Here is a 23,561-nt window from a genome sequence, read left to right as displayed (position 1 = left end):
ATGGAAAATTAGCCTACTTGCGAATATTAGCCCCTAAAATTTTCCATGCACTGAACAAAAGTTATGTAAGTTTTTGGCATCAGCGCAGGCGTAGCACTAACCATCAGAACTAATAAACTCTCTTTCCCTGTGCACCGCCAACACTAATCAACACAACCTCTCTTTGTTGGGGTCGCACTGATTAGGTTCATCTAGAAAGATCAACACTCTGCCACAAAAACAAAAGTGTACCAGCGTACCTCTCCCTAAGCAATTCCTCTTGCGATCCTTTGTAGCCTCCAACAACAACTTAACCTGTCCTCACCAACAAACGCGGCTTACTCACTCTCCAATCTTAGCCACCAGGGCTCTCAACCACAAAGGCTTAACTCACCACAAACCAAAAATCACAAAGAGCTCCTTCTTTATGCTCTGATAGCATGTTAAAAGATGGAAAGACAAATTAGAAATAAACTTACAGATTGAAAATAGTAGCTCACAGGTGAGCAAGCTACACCTAGAGATTGCCCAAGCAATACCCCTCTATTCCATTGATCATAAAATCAGAAATAAATAAGTTTACATTCAATTTAGGGAGATCAAAACTATCTCCTAGAAAATAGGAACTAAGTCTACTAAGACACACACGCGACTGTGAAACAAAATTTCTCCATTATTTCCAACGAACAGTGCACTAGATCACTGTTTATCCAAAACTCATGGACATTTATCTTTATCACAGTTTATCCAAAATTCATAGACTTTTATCTTTATTAATTAATATAATTAATTATCTTTATATTATTTTAATTATTTTTATATATTTCATGAATTTCATAATTTTTAAATATTTTTATTGAAAAAAATAACAGACAAATGAAGATCTTTATAATATTTTTATATAATTTTTTTTTATGAAAAATCTTACATAATTTCTTTAAAAAAAATCTATAACATTTTTCAAATAATTATGTGTAAACAAATATTATATAATTTTACAAATATTTATAATAATTAATATATATGATTCAGATATAAAATATTGTATATTTTATATAAATATATATATAATACTTTTATATATAATGAATATAGAAATACTTAATCAATAATAATTTTTTGTTGGTTATATAATTAAATTTTAATAAAAAGAGGAATTTCATTAAATTTATATTTATAATAACATTTAATAAACTTATTTTTTTCTTTATTTTTTATAATACATTTTTTTTAATTATTGAAATCAGTTAAATATTTTATTTTAATTAATATAATATTTTATCTTATTATTATTTTGATAATATATATATTTTTTTAAATTATAACAAAAAATTATTATGATATTGTGAAATTAATATATATATATTTTAAATTATAACAAAAAGTTATTATGATATTGTGAAATTAATATAGATTTCCATATTCTTATAAAATTATAAAAAAAAAAATAATCATTATTACTAATAAAAATAAACAATTAAAGGGGCGGCAGGAGGGTAGGGATTCTTTTAAATCCCAAAGGAATAATTATGGACTGATTTTCGTGGGGACTTGGTAGGAAATCCAACAACCAAGCAGAAATGTATGGGCTCTATTTTAAATTATCAATAGCTCAACACCGAGGCATCCATGACATTACCATTATGGTAAACTCCTTCCTTATTATCTGACACAGGTCTGAGAACCAACTCTCATCCAAAAGATAACATCCTAAGTTTGAGGTATCCTTCAATGTTTCACTAATTCCTCCTTTCATATTCTCAGAATCCTAAACTTAGAAGAAAATCTCATCAAAAACAAGGCTGGTCGTTTTAGCGAAGGGAAAACTGATATAAATGGAATCAATGGGTATGTTACTATCCCCTAATGATGCCCATAATTGACTTAACTATTCCCACTAATTATTTTTGTTTCCATTCCCTATTAGTGCCCATGCTTAACCCTCTAATAACCCCTTGTCCTACCCCTCCCATGTAGTTTTGTCCCCTCCCTGTCTCACCTCCCCTCCCATTGCCCCTTACTTTTCATGATATAGGTATTCAATGTTTTAATTTGTCTCTTTTGTCTTTTAAGAAAAATATCAAAGATCCCTATGAAAAGCTCTCCAACTGGACAATTGACAATTGGGAGGAGACATGCTCTTGGTATGGTATTACTTGCAGAAAACACAATACAAGGATAGTTGTCATAATCCTTCCTAGATTAAATCTCACAGGTACTCTTTCACCGGCTATCAACAACCTCTCCTTATTGCGTACTTTGAATCTTTCTTGACATACTTTAACAGGGGAAATTCCACCTGAATTTGGAAAACTTAAAAAGTTGTGAGTGCTTGACTTGAGCATTCATTTTATTCTTTCACAGATGGAAATTAATTTTCCAATAGTGAGCTTTGATAGGATCACGGGATCTATTCCAAAATCACTGTTTAATTGCACAAGTCTTGAATGGATCAACCTTGTTGATAACAACTTCATGGGAGGAATTCCATATGAATTTGGCAGCTTAAAGCTGCGAGTACTTACTTGAGCTCTAATTTTATGCTTATTGGATCCATTCCAAAGTCACTGCCTATACTTTAATTGTACAACCCTCCAAAGGATTTCCATTTCCATAAACAACTTCATAGGTACCATACCAACTGAGTTTGCTCATCTAACCAAGTTGGAAGTGCTTAACTTGGGAGTCAACTCTTTGACCCATGGGATCCCTCCAACTCTCGGCAACTGGACAAAGCTATTGACCTTCCGACTTTTTGATAACTAATTTACATGCTTCATACCACCAGAGGTTGGTCGTCTAGTTGAGTTGAAGAAACTTCACTTGGCATTCAACTTACTCAAGGGTCATGTCCCTCCAACTCTCGGTAATTTCACTAAGTTAAATTCCTAGTATTTTATCATAATTCGCTAAATGGTCGCATCCCTCCCACTCTAGGTAATTGTACCAAGCTATATTACCTTGATTTTTCGAATAACTATATCTATGGTACCATACCAATAGGATTTGGTCATTTAGTTGAATTGGAACTGCTTTAATCAACATACAACTTGTTCAATGGTCACATCCATTCCACCCTTGGTAATTGTGCTAAGCTAACATACCTTGATTTTTCCCATAATTTACTAAATGGTGAAATTCCTCCCACTCTCCAAAACTGTACTAATTTGCAATACTTCAGTTTTAATCACAACCAATTGTGAGTTATTATTCCTCATAATATCCTACATAAATGTGGTTCATTAACTAGCCTTGATGTGTCAAACAACATATTTAGTGGACATCTAGACATAGTGTACCCAATGTCTTTGTTAGCTTTATCTTCTCATTCTAATAATTTTTTAGGTCCTTTACCTTCATCTTTTGTCAATCGCACTAAACTTAAATGATTGAATTTACAAAGAAATAAATTAATTGGTAAGATACCTAAGTATTTTGCATCTTTTCACAAATTACAAGTTCTAACCCTTGGTTATAATGAACTCTCTCATAGTATTACTCATTGGATCACAAACTTGAACCATCTATATATGTTATATTTATCTATCAACAAATTCGTTGGAAGGATACCATCTGATCTTGAGATACTTCAATGATTTGTAATAAATGCATCATGGAACAATCAAACTTTCATGGATCAATATATAAACAACACATTATATAATGACATTCTAATTGACATAAAAAGAATAAAGTATAATATATCATCTGAGTTTCCTACCAACACAATATTTGATTTGTATAACAATAACTTTATAGGTGAAATCCCTATTAATATAGGAATACTGAGTAACTTGTGATTACTATATTTATCTTGGAACCAATTGGAAGGGAAAATTCCCGATTCTCTTAGTAATATATCTACTTTGGAGCAATTGGACTTAAGGCAAAAATAATTTAAGTGGATGGATTTCGTTAAACCTCTCTAAATTATCAATGTTAGACGTGAATGTTTCATCTAATAACCTATATGGTTTAATACCAATAGGAACACAATTTTCAACTTTCCTTGTAACTTCATTTCAAAGGAACAAGTGTTTGTGTGGGGATCCTTTGTCAATGTGCAAAGGTTATAAGACAAGATTAGTGGTAGATGTTGCTGGGAAAAAAAATGTTAAAGTGGGATGGTTATAATGTGTGGATGAAAAAATGTCATTAATAGCATTGGGTTAGGAGTGATAGTTGGCATTAGGGGAGTGGTTGTTGTCTTCATAATTTGGGAAAGAGCTAGGGATTGGATGGTACCCTTCAATAAACCAAAACCATTTTATGGTGTGTATCAAGCCTACATAATAGAGGAAGAACGAGTTCCATGTTCTTTCAAGAAACACAAAAATATCAATATTTGGTTTATTGATGATGTATAAATCTTTTTCTTTGTACATTTATTGTTCAAAAAAAAATTGTCGTGGTTTCCTTTATTCATTTTTAATGTCCATCTTACATTATGTTTTAATGCAATGTTTTTCTTTCACTAAATTCTCTATTATTAAAATATTTTTAAGCTTATTATATAGGCATATTGTAATTACTTTAAAGTTAAATTCGTTTAACTTTAAATTATTTGTTTCCATGATTTTATAATAGTTTTAAAATATGCATGTATTAATATAAATGTTTAATAATTTTAAAAATATTTTTCAAAATTTCTAGAAATTATATTCCAATTATTTTTGTTGGACAATGACAACGAAATGAAAAATTTTATTTGATTTTAAATGCATTCATTGAAAAAATAAAATTATTTTTGAAACATAAAATCTAAAAATTATTATATAACTATAACTTGTACTTTTTCTTTAAAGAACATAACTAATTTTTCAAGCATCCATTTATTTTTATTTTAAATCCATAATTTTAATAACAAAGACAATTCTTTCTCCTAGATGGGGTGACATGTGCCAACCATAAGGAGGGGCATGGTGCCACCACCCCACCCAACAATAAAATGGGAGGGGATGACACCACGTCCCTCCAAGTCATTAATGTGCACCAGTGTGACATATCACTCCATCGCTTGCAAGAAAATGACAGTCTAGGGCGATTTGATAGACGTGTGACTCAAGACTTCCTACTATCCCATCCCAATGAAACCAATCAATTATGCATTGGATAAGGTCAATGTTAGATCCATTTTATTGGTTAGATGGAGAGCTAAGAAAATGTATTTTAGTCACCTCAACACCGGGTTATATGAAACTATTGTTGTGCACCATTAAGTGGTAGCCAAGCAAATCCCAAAATCTAGCCGACATTTTAATTTGGCATAACAGAAAAAGCACTCATTATGTTAGTAAGTTTGAGGATGGGGCTTAGAATCATATAAAAAATAATGCAATTCCTATTTTAGTTCTCTCTTTGTTAGTACATGTTCCTTTGGAAAATGTCTCGGGAGGCTTCTCTATTGTCTTTAATCATTAGATCCTCCTTGCTAGCATATCAATCTCTCTAGCTTATCCTTCTCTTCATGATCGACCTCCTCTCTAGCAGGGCTACAAGGCAATCTAGCGGTGCCCAGCCTGTACAAAGAATCCAAAAATCGGTGAGAACTTTGTTATCACCCGTCGACTATTCGTTTGTTCATTCCATTCTTAGTTGCTCTATTTTATAGTCTTTGTTTACATCATCCCCCATATTGGTTCGAGATTACTTTAGTTTTTCCTGCATGTTATTTCTCCCCAACCAATATCGAGGATTTTGAAGGTCATCTCACTCGCACTTCTACTAGGTTATGAAATTTGGTCTCTGGCCCAATTATTCACTTTCATCTTGTGCCATCTTAGTTTGAGTAATCCTAATTTTGTTGTGAATCATCTCACAGGACGTGACAATCTTAATCCCCCACCCCCCCACTCTTAGGATATTCATTTCATTGTCCCTATCTATATCTCGTTGTTGCATGTTTCCCTTCATGGGAAGAGATTTAGTTGTAACCCTTTTCAAGGGAACTCAAAACTGGACTCAGGCTCTCCTAATTTTCGACGCATGTGTTATTGCACTTCCTTCTTTGCTTATCAGCCACAATATTTTGTACTGGTATTCTCTTAGAAGTCCTTTCTTGTGGCCCTTAACAACTTCTCTCCCTCTCGTCAAATACTCTAGCTATATATTCCTTTGTTGGACCATTCAAACTACTCTTGATCCTTCCATTATGCCTCGGCAGCATGAAAAAGTCTTCAAAGGGGAAATATCCTATTAGGAGCGGGTTTAATGAGGTAGAACTCATATGCACTACAAAATCCAAGAATCATCCTCTGGCTACTAAGAGTTCACTCCTCCACATGTACAAGTATAAATTTTCAGCATGGAAGAATAAGCCTCCTCTTACGGCTTTGTTGACATAGGTTTTATGAGCTTTGTGAACAAAGGAGAAGTGACCTAGACCGAAGCTCTTTAAATATCCCAAGCTATTTAGGGTGTTGACTCTGGATTGGTTTTAATGCTTCATTAGCCTTTCATCTCCTCCTATTTCGAAAGAAAAGACAGGTGGTTTATCCTATCACTATCCTACAGTTAATCTAGAGATATTATTTATATTATTTTACCTAATTTATACGTTAAATGATTAATTAAAATATATTACAAATTAGTTAGCATACTACAACATATGATACAAAGATATACATGATAGGATAAATGCCAGAAAACAATGTAACTAGCGATGAAATTAATGTATATTATACCAAGTGTTCTCGATACAATCTACTCACAAATTCTAAGCTAAGAATGAAATTATAAACCTACAACATGTTGACAGTCCTTGATAGCATAAAAGTTAAAATAGGAAAGCTACAAACATGTAAGCCTTCAAATTTTGCAAACAGAAACATATCAAACTAGATTGTTTATAAATTATTGACATCAAGAAATGTCTTCAAATGTAGTACTAAAACATTAACTAACTGATTCTACTTAATGAATCGTTTTTCAACTGAAATAAAAAAGAAAAAACACATTTTCGATTTGCTGCTCCATAATTAACTAAGAATAAACACATAGTTTAAAAAATAACAACTGAGTGTTCTTGTTGGCTAGTTTGGATGTTCAAGGAAGATTAAAATTTTCCCTTTGTCTCCTCTATCGTGCGTTTCAAATCCAAAGCCTGATTGTCATACTCTTAGTATTTTCAAAATAATAAACATAATTATTATTACAATCGAAACCATATTTGCGAAATCAATCAAAATGACATAATAAAATGATTACAGAATCTATGATTATGTATTAACTCTATTATTAAACAAATCAAATCGATAGAAAGCATAAAGTGTCTTTTTCTGGTGTTTGCAGGATTTGTAACAAAATTTGAAAGAATGTTAAAATTATGAATAAATGGCCCTCCTGGCTTGTGAAATCAATCAAATCCATGCACCAATTTTTTTCACTTGAAAAATAAAATTAAATAAAGCACAATAATGGTGGATCAGATTACCAAAAATCTCGAGAAATGAGGTGTTGTTTGGTTTAGGCATAACCCTTCATATAATAGAATACGTGAGCTATCGACCAAAGAAAACACATGTATGATTTATGATTTATATTTATAAAAAACAAATCAAAATTAGTTGTTTATGATTTATTTCAGGACGCCAACTATAACAAGTGTTGCATGTAGTTCGGAAGTTCCTGTCGGTAACATATAGGTCTCCTAATATTTGCATCATAAGTTGGGCTCAACTGCCTATTCACGATGCAAAGATTCCTGTCAGGACGTAACAAGTGTTGCATAGTTCCTGTCGGTAACATATAGGTCTCCTAATATTTGCATCATAAGTTGGGCTCAACTGCCTATTCACGATGCAAATTTTGGATGGGGAAAGCCAATATATATGGGTCCCGTCGTCATTTCTTTTGAAACTTAATCTGCATTTTATCTACTCTACATTTCATCATACTTGGGATTACTACTGAAAATGAAAATGCTTAAGTTTTATTTGGTCTTACTGGAGATTAAAGTTTCTCAATTGCAATAAGATCACAAGTAGATCTTATAGCCTATTTTGAGAAATTTCTCTATGAAATTTAATTGGCGAAATTTATCAATTGTAATAAGATTGTAGGAGGTCATATGATATGTTTTCAGAAATTGTTCTATGAGAGAGGACTATTATTCTTTTGCAAGTTATTTTTAAAATTACACATGTAACAAATATAAGATGAATAAACAATGAAATTGCACTTGTCAATTGAAATAAAAGATGACATTGTAAGTAAGTCTTATACATTTTTCTTCCTTGTAAAATATTTTTACTTTTTTTTTTTCATTAAAAGTTTTGTCATATTTATAAATATTATATATTTCCAATGTTTATATGGTTTAGTTTTGTATGTTAATGATTTGTATTACTTAAGATTGAGAAAATCAAATGTTAAGTCTTATACATTTTTGTTCTTTGTAAAATGTTTATATGGTGTCATTTCATATATAAGTGATTTGTATTACTGAAGATTGAAAAAATCAAATGTTTATCATTCAAATAAGCTCACAATGGATCCAATTCAAATGGATAGAAAATACCCATACCCAAAATAAACATAGAAGCCCCAAAATAAGCATAGAAGAGGACAACAAGCAACCCTAGAAAAATTTAACAACCTAAGGGTATAACTACACAAATTTAGAGAGGTGGAAAATGATTCTTGTTTGATTTGGAAATAAATATACATGAGAAAGCATATTTTCTTAGTGTATGCAAGACAATTTAAGATGGAAATAATTATACATGAGCAAGCATATTTTCTTATTATATGCAAAACAATTTAAGTTATAAATAATTATACATGAGCAAATATATTTGATTATTGTATGCAAAAAAGTTTAAGGGTTGTTGAATATTAATGGCCACGACCTCTACCAACATCTTCTAATAAGAAAAGGGAGTGTCATCGCAATAGATGGGAGGTATCATTAGTTGTGATAGATTTTCAATCTGCAAGCATTTATCAATCCATCTCAAAATGCTTAAAGCATAATGATAATTTTTTCTCCTTAGATCTAAGGTTATCAATCCATCGTATTTTATTGTCTTAACATTTAATGGTTTGATAATTTATTTCCCTTGGATTTTAAGATTTTCAATCAATCTCACTAAATTTGAAAGGAAAATTTTAATAATAAAAAATTGAAACGAGCCTATAAATTCATTTATAATGAATTAACTATTTATATATGCTTTGCATATTTGATGTCGTGTTGTGTTTCTCTATTTGTGTACATAATATTAGCACAAATCACACCTTCTTTAGCCAATAGTTGAACAACATGCAAATTAGGCCAATCACCAAATAGGGTTTTGAGGTTTTGTTCATCATATCAGGTGTCATAATATCTATATATGTAGTATGGCTTATCCTCTTTTTTAGTTGCGCAAAAATGGACAATAAAAGCATCAGAGTTGTCATGTGTCAAATAATTCCCATAACTCTTGCAAAGAAATTAGATGATGTTGAGAATTCGGGCTAGGTGGTAGACGATCAAGTTCTCAAGTCTTGGATTATGGCCCGTGCATGTTACCCTGAGCCCATTATATCCAAATCATTGTTATCTTCATTAGCCATAATGGCGGTCACACTCTATGTTTTACTTTCAGTGAGAAGATGGCTTGTCCGCGGTCCAATCACAAAGGGTTTTGATAGCACATAGTTCTAGTTAAAATTTGTAGCATTTATCTTGGAACATGTATTCATCCTAATAGGATGAGAAATCATCGAATAGATATTTATCACTTCAATAACATATTATAGAACATGGGAAAGGCGGGAGGATATATGGAAGAATCTTTTTTTTGGTAGAAGATTTTTGGACAAGCTATATTGTTGAGCAGGAGGAAGCAAATGAATCCAAGAAGGGAAAACATAAAATTGATGAAAGGGTAAGTAAAATGGTTATAGAGGAAGGAACATAAATAGGTTTATCAAGGAGAATACTCCAATGTGTTTATTTTTTGCAGCTTTTTCTGGTCTACTTCAACAAAGGATGTTGGCTCTTCTCAGACCTTAGATTGAATAATAGACTTATGCACAAGCTATCATCAATGTTATTATCAAAACACAAAATAAAATTGGAGAAAGATATTTATGAATATAGAGAAATTTTACCCAATATGAACTTTCTGCCAGAGACTCCAAGGACTGTATTTGTATCTAATCAAAAGTCTATCAAACAAGCAAGGGATCTGATAAAAGAGGGCAACATGGATGGCTAAAATTGTAAAACCCTGATCAATTTTATTGCAGAATATAAAAAATCATAGAATATATAATATCGATTTTTTTTTTTTTTTTTTTTTTTTTGTGACAAGTATTTTATGTGTATTGAAGTATTAGTTAACGATATATAAATATATAAAAAATAATAACCTCAAAATATTAATGTTATTATTTTTTTTAACTCTTCCAAAAAAAATTAAAATTTCCATTATAAAAAAACATTGCAAAGAAAAACAAAAAACACATGTTTGGAAAACCCTTAAAAAACAAACATCTTGGGATAAAAAACAAAAATAGGAATAATTCAGCTTGAAAAATGGTTAAATAATCAACATTTTAAAAAATATTGCATACGTAGGACATAAAGAAAATTTAAAGTGGCAAAAATATGCCTTAAAAAAATGTAGATGCTTTTCAAAATCCGCATGAAAATCACCAACATTTAAAAACTAAATATCTACACTTCATAGACATGTTAGGTCCTTATACTACTAGTGTAACCCCTTATTGTTATTAGTACGAACCCTTTATCATATTGCTGTGCCCATGTAGTCCCCATATTGTTATTATTGTGCCCCATAGAAGCCCACTATTGTTATTATTGTGCCCTTACATTATTATTGTTATGTTGGCTCTGATTATATTATGACCCCTTAAACTCCTATAGATAGAAAGGAAGTCTTTTCATTTGTATCATCGAAGAATTGTTCATTTGTGTAATGTAAAGGAGGTTGCCCCCTCGAAGAGGCTGAATTATAAGGCGTTCAACTATCTTTTCTATCTTCTTGTGAGCTGGTTTCATAAAACATTAGAAATTTTAAAGTTTCAAAAATAAGCCCTCTAAAAAAAGGGGTTGATGTTGCATCAATGCTTTTTAAAATCAGCATGAAAATTACTAACATTTAAAAAAAAATGTTCATACTTCATACATAAGAAAATTTAAATTGTCAAAAATATGCTCCAAAAAAAAGGGTTTATTTTGAATCAGCACTTTTCAAAATTGGATGGTTTTTACTACCTCGAAAAAATGGGTACTTGGTACAATTCCCATTTCAAAGATTACATTGTTCAAGACTCTTGTTAAAGGAAAGTTTGTGTTTTACAAAGATAATGTGGGGGAAATCCATAATGCCTCCCTCTCTGGGAAGGAGTGTTGAGGATTATAGCTTAGACATGTTCTTTTACATAGGCTAGGTTTCACACATGTAGAAGATATTCAAAATCATCTTTATATTCTTTCTCATGAAGAGTAAGTGTATCATGTTTACTTTCCTAAGTCTAAATTAGGAAATGTACATTAATTAATTTTGGATATTGAGATAAGTTTCTAAGGATATAATTTATTTATTTAAGTGACCTATATCTAATCTCAATAATTGATCTTAAGTGAGGCTTATGATTTAATCCTAGCCATCCATCACTTGGGAGATCTAGAGTTTGATATCAATCCCAATGACAAATTTTAAAAGGAGCCTAAGGGAGAGAAAGAAAACACATTCACTCCTAGGGAGAGTGATTTTCTCATTTGTGAGTGAGAGAATTAAAACTTAATATAATAAGAAAATTTTATAGTAAGGACATTTCAACAAGAATAATTCAAGGGCCAAGATCTTGGAGAGTGAGGAGGTCGAGTTTTACAAGGACATCAAATTATAGTTGAGGCTTATCTAAAGGATCATATGTTCCAGGAAGGAGAGGCCAATTTCTCTATAGCAGAGGGAGAATACAAGTGGAAAAGATGATGTTGAATTGGAAGGGAAGAGTTGAGTTTTCGAAGGGATGAAAATATCTAAGGGTAGAATTTCTCGAGTAGGATGAAATTTCTAGGAGGTGTTATTTATAGGCTAAAAATTGTTGTATTTTATGCGTATTATTTCAACGTTATTTTCCTTGCTATAGGAGCCCTAATTTTCCTAAGTTGTAGAAAAGTGAAGGAGAATTAAGTGTATTTATTTTCAATATTTTTTAGAAAATATATTTACTAGGGGAAATATTTTCTAGGTATAAAATGAATCTCTAGGAAAATTAAATCAAATTAAAAATTAAAAATTAACACTTTTTCTTGTTCTTTTCCCTAAAATTCTCATTCATGGAATTTAACATTTCTAATGTAACCATCCTAGCAACATATTGATTTCTTATTTCAATTTCTCCTTTAGTAATAGTGTAAACTCCTTGGGATGGCATGAAATAAATGCAATCCAATTTTCTAATAAGATTCATGCGTTCACAATTGTTAGAATTTTCATTATCACTACAATTTTTAATCTGAGGACATTCATATTCCTAATGTGAATCATTGCAGTGTAAACATGAAGGGATTTCTTCTTTGTTAATCATTTTAGAAGGTGTAAGGGTATTAGGAACCTTTTTCTCAATAGGGGACCTAGGCTTCCATCCTCAGTTTCCTCTTTGTTGTCGACTATTGTTAAATTGAGAATATAGAAGGAACATTTTACTATTGATTCACTTCCCTTTCTATGGAAACCACTTTATTCATAATAAGAGCTTCCTTCTATAAAAGCTCAATTATGACTTGGTTAATTAGTTATTGAGAAGGATCATTATTGTTCATGGCTCTAGGCTTAGTCTTAGAATGAGCATGAGGTGCATGAAAATATTCTTCCTTAGAGGCCAATAACTTTTCTTGAATTTTGACATCCCATTCTTGTGCTTCTACAAGGGTATTTGGGAATTTATCTCTAATCAAGAACCCATATTTCCACTCAAAAACAATTGTGTATTGAAGAATAATGGCATTGTCCTTTGGACTAATATCATCATGAATTAGCTATAGAAACTTCTAAAATCTTTCATCGAAATTCTTTACTGTGTCATAATCCTTATTTTTCATTTCATTAAATTATGCTAAAAACAATCTACCATCATTTTTAGCTTACCATGTATTCATAGAGAAATCATGAAAATATTTTCATCACTCAATGTTTTTATCAAGAAGGTTATTGTACCATGTTCTTTCTTTTTGCACTAAATAAAGATAAAAACATTTCATGGCTACATCCTCATTTTCATTACTAATTAGATGGGTTTTAACAATTGCATAGAAGGAGGTCAAATGTTCCTATGTGGTAACAATATTATTACCATGAAATTTAGTCATATACTTATCAAACATTTTAGGCATATTATGATGGTATCACTAGGTTCCAAACATATATAAAGTTCTTGAAGGCATTGATAACCCATGGTTAAAAATCAGTTGGTGATAGAAGAATAAATTTTCCAAATAAGGACTTCAATACTAAATATTTCTAGGGGGGATTTCTTTTATAGACCTTAGGATGATTAGAAAATATTTTATTATATCTAAGGTCGATATTTCTAAAACTTGGTTTCTATTGATGTGGATTTTCTAGATGAGAAACCTCAATGCTTTGATGTAAGCTTGTCAAAAAAATGTTGAAGCATAGAATTCAAATTTCCAAGGAGAATAATTTAATTCTCCCCAGTAATGACACCAAAATGCTATCACAAAATATAACACCTTAGCGCAAATCCTTTCAAAAGACCAGTGAACATTGGAAGTGTAAGTTCATCAAAAATTTATTGACGTATAGAATTTAAATTTAGAAGGAGAATAATTTAATTCTCCCCAACACTAACACTAAAATGTTATAAAAAAAATATAGCAACTTAATGAAAATCCTTTCACAAGGGCCAAGATCAATGAACATTGGAAGTGTTACCACTCATGCTTAGTAATCACTTCCATTGTTTTAGTGAAGGATGAAACCAACACAAGGGAGGTTTCCTTAGTAGCTTCAAGTAATCTTATAGCAAGAGGATATATAGTCTATGGCCTCCTATATTAGTTACTTAATTTACCACCACTAAAACAAAGTATTCAAGGTGAGGAAGACGTGGTTCATTCAAAAACGTTTCCAATTTTGGGTGTGAGAAGTATTTAAGATAATTTATGATATGTATAATGTAAAATAGGTCTAAAGGGTACCCAAAACACTACAAATATAAGAAAAATATATGGCATATGTGAAACTTTTGTAAAATATGATAAACTTTATCAAAATATTAAGCTACAACACATTTAAATATTTTATCCTTTGAACAAGAAAACAACAAATAAAAACTAGAGCTAATAATGTGAATTCAACTAGGGTTTATGTAACCTTAAATTTTTGAATATTAAATAGGATATAATAGCCCTAAAATGAAATATTCCAAGCTCTAACCATGTTGTAAATTAAATTATCAATGAAGTATATGACAATATAATGAAACTTTAACCATATAAATGTTAACTAGCCGTACATGTATAACTGCTCTATGGGTTAAAATTCATATTTTGATGTTACAAACCCTAATTTAACCTTAAAACATAATAAGGTAAAATTGAGGTTTAATTATTCACTCTTAGGAGTTAGACTAGTTCCTAGTATATTTTTTTTGGGTTAATGGAGTTAAACAATGGATTCTCTTGAATAAGGTCAATAACGAATATTGGGTGATACCTAAGGTAGTCCACTAGTAACCCCAGGAGATCCTCCTTTAGGGTGATATCTAGGGTTTTCCACTATTAACCATAGAAGGTCATTCTCTACCATTTAACAAGATTTCAAGATAATATCAAGGGAAGGTTCTCCGCCAGAAACCTTCTTAGGATTTACAATAAAGGATCTATTCAAAAATAAATAAGGGAAAATGTACCTTCAACACTTAAGTACATTCACACTTGATATATTGAATAAAAAAATTCACAAAGACTTAAAAATAACACTTACTAGGTAAACCAATGCTCATTCACAAAACCCTAGCCAGGTTCATCCATCAAACTTGAGAAAGAATCCACAATTTCTCTCTCCAATATGTCACATAAGCCACATATCCATATCTAAAGAGAAAATATAGAAGTTGACAAGTAGTAGTAATCCTTCACAAGTAACATTGAGGGAGTTCTTCCTTTGGTTATATGAGGAAACCAAGTGTTTTATTCTCTACAAAGGCTAATATTCACCAAAATCCACTAAAACATGAAAAAATCCATGATACAAGGTGGATAGATATAAATATAACAGAAATATTCCTCTAAAATAATAAATAATGATAAATAATTAAATCCCCCTTAATAAATTCTCTATAATTTCCATATGTGTGAAGAGAGTGCTAAGGAAAAGGTGAAATCTTCTCCAAAATATGGCAATATATCTCCAAAAGTCACGTCTCTCCCAAATTCACTCCCACATGATTTCCTTCCAGCGACTAGAGACCCAAATTATCAGTGTTGTGCCAGTAACTCCGGGATTTGAGCCACTTTTTTAGGCCTAGAACCCAGGTCATTGCCCAAAACTGAATCATCTCTTTAGATCAATAAATTAACATGGAAATAACATAATTAAAGCAATTACTTGTTCAAGACCTTGACTGGATCCATACTAGCCATGATAGGCATTTCGTCAAACATATCATCGACATTTAATCTATAGGTGTAAATAACAGAGTTAAGTGTAGGGATATCATAGTTATCTAAGAATCACTATGAACCATTTTTCCCTTATGCCATTTGTTGCATTATCATCTATTATGCCATAGACACATTATCCATTCACATACAAGTAAAAACATGCTGAGATCCATACATAATTGTTTTCCTAAAAATGTGCATATAACCAACATAATAGGAACATATATGAAATAAACATATCAGCCATCAAATCCATAAATACAACAGTAAATTTACGCATGAAAATCAAGGGAGTGGATTTCTCATTAATGAATGAAATGAACCAACCAAAGATGGGACTACCACGTTCCACCTGACCGTAGAATGGTTGAGCCAAATATCTCTTCAGCCATTCACCCCTGTGCCATATTCCAAACATGAATGTGGGATATCATAGAAAACATGAATCAAAACTCATCCAGGGCTTCGAGAGGCCGTCCACCTCAACCCATCAAATACTGATTCCACCTCACAATCAGACATCACCAAAACCATCACTAGATTGGTCTCAATCCTAGCCATCCAAGGCTCCATATCATTTGTTCCAACCAGGCTCCAGGACTAGTAACTCAACCCACAGCTGCCTCTGGGCTCCAGAGCATTTGTCCAACCAAGGCCCTAGGACTAGTAACTCAACCCACAAAGGGCTCTAGAGCGTTTGTCCAACCAAGGCCCTAGGACTAGTAACTCAACCCACAAAGGGCTCTAGAGCGTTTGTCCAACCAAAGCTCCATGACCAGTAACTCAACCCAAGATGTTACAGGGCTCCAGGGCGTTTTTCCAATCAAGGCTCCAGGAACTAATAACTCAACCCAAGCTAAGGAAACATGAGAACTAACTAAAACAAAACAATTAAAATAAACCCGCAATCACCATGGCTATCTAGGAAATGGCAATGTTAGGCAATCCACAGTCAATCCCGGCAATCCTCCACGCCAATGATAGATCATGACCAAGAATCCACATGCATATGTCATGCATGTCCAAACTAGTGAATAAATCATACATGCAACTTGGTACTTGCAAGAAAATTTGATGTAGCTACTGATGTCGATGCCTTCTTGCACCTTCCTGCTCTTACTTTTCCTTCTTGCTCCAAGAATCCAAGTATGCCACCCCTCGAACAGTGCTCCAAGAAAAATCTAAGTATCCAAGAGTGTGAGAGAAAGAGAGAATAATGAGAGACCTCCAAAGCTAAACTGACCAAGTCTTCCCCACTGATCCTTAGAATCCTTTTTATTAATGAGGCCTCTATTTTCTTCATTTTCCATTATTTTCATTCAATTTCCTCCTCACATGAAACTTGTGACCTTTCCCCTTCCTTTTCTCCTAATTTCCATTATTTTCATAAATAAATTTGCCAAAATACCTTTTTTCATGTTTAATGCCTTATCCATTGCCTTTGCCAATTTCATTAGCAATAATAAACCGAATCAACACCCACTAGGATGTTTCCCCCACCATTCATCTTGGAATACGTGTCCCATCATCCGTGGTATTTATATATTTTTACATGGAATTTTCACCAGGGTTGTTACAGAACCCTCCCATTTGGGGGAACACCGTCCTCTATGTTCAAAGACACATATAACCAACAAGACTGTTGAAAATAAAACATACTGCCCATGGAGCTTTATAACACAGCTCGTTGCAGTATTTACAAAAAGCATCTCCTTAAACATGACAAACATATTGTTTACTGGAGCTTTATAACACAACTCATTACGGTATTTACAATCCACATATACACATACACATTTGCTTCAACCAACAAATAAACATAATTTCTATAGGGCTTTATAAATCCAACTCAATACAATATTTACAATAATATACACATTTTCTCAACCAACAAACAAAAGATACGATGACTGCATCTGCAACAAGGGACTCTAGAGGCTCACATCTCCACCCTCAAGTAATACCAAGATTCACCTCCTTCCCAGGAAGTCTAGAATCCACTTCCACAATCACACTGCATCAAATGTACAGTGCTATAATCCCGCACCACTTGTCCTCTCAGTGAATAATTACCGACTCATTGTTCCAGGGTGCACTCCCAATGTACATCTAATTCTGTCTTGAAATTCTTATGACCAAAACAAATCCATCCCTGATATTTCCTTCTCCGCTACACAGTACCTCAGGCACTCTGATCACCCTTTCCATGCAGTCACTCACCTTCAAAGTTCCGCTGGCACCCCCATATCAAGTAGTCCATCCCTTGGCATGGCTTCCTCGTATCAAAAGATACAAAAGAAATGCATATACTTGTTTCAAACCACCATACTGGTCATAGCATGCTCATATAAATCAATGGACACTATTGGGTGCCAGTGTCCCACAATGGCCTTGTTCCTAAAAGCTTTACTAGCATACTATTGCATTTTCCATTTCCTTTTGTTGTTGCAAATTCTTGTAGTCGATTTTAATCACCCAACTGGGAATTCCATGCATTCCTGTACCAAGCACATAAATTCCATTAACTTTTAAATAAATTGAAATAACTTCAAATAATACCTCATTAGTAGCTCATCAATAAGGTACATTTGTAATCTTGTTTTCTTCCTGTCACAACAAGTCAAACTAGCATATTTGACCAAATCAACATGTATAAAAACATCACGTTAGGTTAGCTTGAAACATAACCATCATATATCAAAATAATAATCACATGTAACTATCATAACCCAAAATCATAGATCACCCGTAATCATCATTAAACCATAATCATAAACCACATGTATAATAAAGGTGAAATAAAATACCGATACTCGTTCTTCATCAATCCTCACTTCTGCCTTTGTTCTTTCTATACACACACTGGATCAATTTCCACACCCGACAACACTCAGTGTCTTCTCCTCAACCATATGCACATACGCATAGTGTGCATCGCACACATATAACCATACACACCATACACACCATACAACACCATGCAATGCATGCACCTATACCTGACATACAACACATACACCTACACCCAATGTACATTCGTATACATGCACAATGTACATCAGAAGACATTCATCTGCACACAATGTGCAACACCAAAAAAATGCATACACATGCACCTCGTATACAACAAAACTCATACATCTATACCCAATGTACAACATAACACAAATATGTGTCTACAGTGCAACACAATGAATGCATATGTCATGATACCATGACTACACAATGCACATACATAGTATCACATGCTTGCAACACAGCATGTATGACATGCACTCATTCCCACATGTACACCAGTACCACATGTACCAAGAACCACCTGCACAACGTGTGCACACTATCACAGGTACACGACACCACCTGCACAACGTGTACACAATGCCATATGTACATCGCACCATTGTACAATGTGTACACAATACCACATGTACACAGTACCACACACATGCCATGTATGCGACAGCATAAGCAAGACATGGACACAACACCACCTGCGCATAACACCACTTATACAACATGTACATAGCACCACATGCACACAACACCACTTGTACAACCATGCACACCACACCATATGTACATAGCACCATGTACAACATGGACCCAACACCACATGTACATAGCACTGCATATCCAACATGTACATAACATCATTTGTACACAACACTGCATATCCAACATGTGCACAACACCGTATGCACACAACACCGCATATCCATTATGCACATAGTACAATATGTGCACAATACCGCATATCCAACATGTACATAGCACCATCTAGACCTAGTACTGAATATGCAACATTCATACAACACTATCCGTACTACACCATGTACGTAACATTACATAATCAACATGTACTCACACTAAATATACACCACACCATATGCACACAACATCACAGGTGCAACAAGTACAACATACACGACATATTCACAATAGTTGTTCCCCACATCCAAAACCACACTGACTCTTTACCAAGCAACCTTACTTCTAGTGTCTTATCCATGCTTTTCCCAACATGCCGCAGAACACACTACTTTCACTTCGTTGATGTATCCTTTGGTATAACTTGTCCACAACATAGACATAATATAATCACATAATATCAATTCATAACCACATGATACTAACCTCATATATTTTTCATGACTACTCTTCCCACTCAATTCTTCATGAACCAAGAACCTCTTCATGTTATTCACCTACATAAGAAATCATTCCTCTAAACGAATGATCCCTGACAACCTGTCAGATAGTAACATAGATACATGGATACACACATATATAATCATCAACATAAAAAAATCATCATCCTTTCAAACAATGACATACATATTGTAGAGTCCAAGAACTATTTTATGTTGAACTCCTTTTTGTCCATATTTACCTCCTTTTTCCTACCACTACCATCCAAACAAATGCAGTAAACATAACGTTTTTATAAGGTAAACATTCAAATGTCTTGTTTTTAATATTATTTCAATAGGCCTTATTGTTCTATTAAAGTTTACATAGAACTACAAAATTGACTTGATTCTGCAGCTAATCCACAGATCTGCAGCTACTTCCATTGTTGACAAGGTTCGAGTGCACCAGCTCAGCAAAGGAGTATATGGGTAGATAGGGAATGATCCTCTCATGGATTTCTTCCTATTTACTTGAGCTAATTCACCAGGAGATCCGCACTATAACACGGTCAACCATGGCGGTCAACAACAGGACAACACACTGGAATAGAGTCCGAGTTTTAAGAGATTTCATCGATTTTCTTTTTCAATAGAAAATTGAAAAATAAGTGATATGATTTAGTTTTGATAAGGATTATAGTGAAGTCTTGTAGGCTTAAATTTCTCATATTGTTAATAAGAATTCTATAAAAACACTGGTAACTCTGTGTAATGTGTGCACCACCATATGTAATTTTAGCATCCTGTAGAACTCTTTTTTGCTTAATGCAAAGTTCTTGTTTCATATATTTTACGTGTTGTTGATTTACGGCAACAGACTTCCTCATGGAGGGCCCCTGCGCATAGATCAGGTATTTGATTCACAAAAATTAGATTTTCTTTTGTTTCATAGATTTAATTCATGGATACCCTATTTTCATGTTTTTAAGATGCAGTTCAATGAAGTTCATGACTAGGTTCACTTGATTGATCTCTATATCATTCATTTTGTTTGCTTAATATCTAGCATAAACTCAGTCATTTCGTTTGCTTAATACCTAGCATAAAATCAATAATTTTGTTTCATTCATTTGCCTAGCATAGCTTAGTGATTTCGTAGCTCAGTAATCTCATTTCTGTTTTTCTTTTTACATTGAAACAAAGTTGCAGTAGATAAGAGTGGCAACCTTTATCAGCTTTTGAATTCAAGCACATCTCATTTCCAAATTAATAAATTAGGATTTTCTTCATGTCATTTCATGCTTTCATAATTAGCTTTGTTTAGCTGTAGCATAAAAAATCCAAAAACAATTGATAAGTTGAAAAGAAGATTAACATTACATATTCATTGAAAAGAGTTAAAATCATTATCCAATCATTATAAAAATTCAATTAAATCAGAACTAATTCTAGAGATAACATTTAGGATAATCAATTAACAATAAAATCTTAGAAATAACATTCTAGTATAGACAATAACATCGACTCAACACTAATTCTAGAGTCTGACATTAACTTAGATAGCAATAACATAATCACCTTAACAACATAAAATAATTCTAGCACATACAGTGCACTTGCACTTGATCAGTTGATCTGCCATGGTCGATAATTTATGCTTACAATTTAAGAACATTAGATTGACTAAACATTTTGGCGCCGTTGCGGGGAAGTGCAAATATAAGTTAAAAAAAAATCCAATAAAAACATGATATGCTTAGGGAAAGATACTCTAGATGTAGATTTGTAGGACATGGAAGAAGCTTAATTCCCACAACTCCGCTCACTCCATCGTGAATTCGAAGTTCCACACCACCCACTCAAACTCGAATTCCATTCATAGGCCAACAAAGACTTCCTGAAGTCTTAAGATATGAAATCTAATCCAAAACTTCACCTACTTCATCTACTGATGCTATAATTGAAGTAGAAGAAGATCCTACATCCCCAACTACAGGAGTATTTTTTCTATCTTCCAGTGGTGAACAAATTATAGGAGAAGAATTTGAAATTCCTAGTGAAGAAGAGGAACAAGAAACTCATCTTGATTATCTATTGATAGAGGAATAGGAAGAATTAGAAGATCCTTACATTAGATCTGAAGAATCTATCATGGTCGAAGAAGGAGAAGGAGAGGTACACAATGTCAATAGTGAAAAACATATGATTGGAGGAGGAGGTACAGGTAAAGGAGGATGTGGAGATATGTAGGTTTTAACCCTGTACATAAATTACCTACATATGAATTCTAAAACACAGAAAATAAACAATGCGAGAGCATAACACATAAAACACATATACACAAATATTTTTCCCTGGATCCCAAAACCGGGACTACCAGCTTGATTTTTCATTATGTTCCTTTCAATGTTACAATAAATATTTATACATGTTGAAGCATCCAATACCATGGACCGAAAACCATCGCGTCCAAAACCATGGACTGAAAACCATCGCGTCCAAAACCATGTGCAAAAACCACGCACAAAACCATAGGTAGGTCCGCCCAACCTAACATAGGGTCCAAAACCAAAATTTTCCGGACCCCATAGAGTGGGGTTACTTGCACCCCTCAAACCCCCTGTGACTCCCCCTGCTACGCAATCGGCGCAATGAAGGGGGGCTCCGCCCCCCTTCTAACCCCTCTGTTAACTACGTGGGCTAGTCATGGAAAGAATATCACACAACCCAACATTCTCCCACTTGTTGTGTTCTTTCCACAGGGGGCCACAAGAGAGCTTAGTCCTTTATCCAACCCTGCAATGCCCATTGTTTCTCTACACCAAGAGAACTTCTCAGAGCTCACAGATTTTATCAATGCATCTCTAGTATTCTTCAAAGTGTCCACCTTTACCAGCAACACATTTTTGTCTTCTATCATATCCCTCACAAAGTGATACTGAACATCAATGTGCTTTGTCTTTGAATGATATGCAGGGTTCTTTGCCAATAAAATTGCACTTTGGCTATCACAGTCTATACTTATAGCTCCCTGTATTAACCCCATACTTGAACACAATCTTTGCAACCAAATTGCTTCATTGCTTGCATGAGTGGCTGCCATGTATTCTTCCTTTGTAGTTGATAGTGCTACTACATATTGTTTCTTACTCATCTAACTGACTGCACCTCCAAATAGGTTAAACACATACCCACTTGTAGATCTTCTCTGAGCCAGATCTCCAGCCCAGTTTGCATCAAAAAAGCCACAGATATCCAAAACTTTGTCCAATCCTGGTCTTCCTTGGTAGCACAAACCATAATCACTAGTGCCATGCAAATACTTGAAAACCCGCTTCACTGCTGTCCAATGCTCCTTCCCTGGTTTTGACATAAACCCGCTCAATACTCCCACTATATGTGCAATGTTTGGTCTAGTACAGACCATCGCATACATCAGGCTACCGATTGCACTTGCATATGGAACATGGGACATGTCCTCTTCCTCTTCTTGTGTCTTGGGACACTGTTTAGTAGATAACTTTAACAAAGCCACGGATATCCAAAACTCTATCCAATCCTGGTCTTCCTTGGTAACACAAACCATAATCACTAGTGCCACGCAAATACCTGAAAACCCGCTTCACTGCTGTCCAATGCTCCTTCCTTGGTTTTGACATAAACCTACTCAACACTCCCACTGCATGTGCAATGTCTGGTCTAGTACAAACCATCGCATACATCAGGCTACCAATTGCACTTGCATATGGAACACGGGACATGTCCTCTTCCTATTCTTGTGCCTTGGGACACTATTCAGTAGA

This window comes from Pinus tabuliformis, chromosome X (assembly GCF_031772625.1).
Source record: "Pinus tabuliformis cultivar Carrire ecotype Pingquan chromosome X, CPIR1, whole genome shotgun sequence".
NCBI lineage: Eukaryota > Viridiplantae > Streptophyta > Pinopsida > Pinales > Pinaceae > Pinus > Pinus tabuliformis.
The sequence above is the reverse complement of the archived record's forward strand: the minus strand, read 5'-3'. Positions refer to the sequence as shown.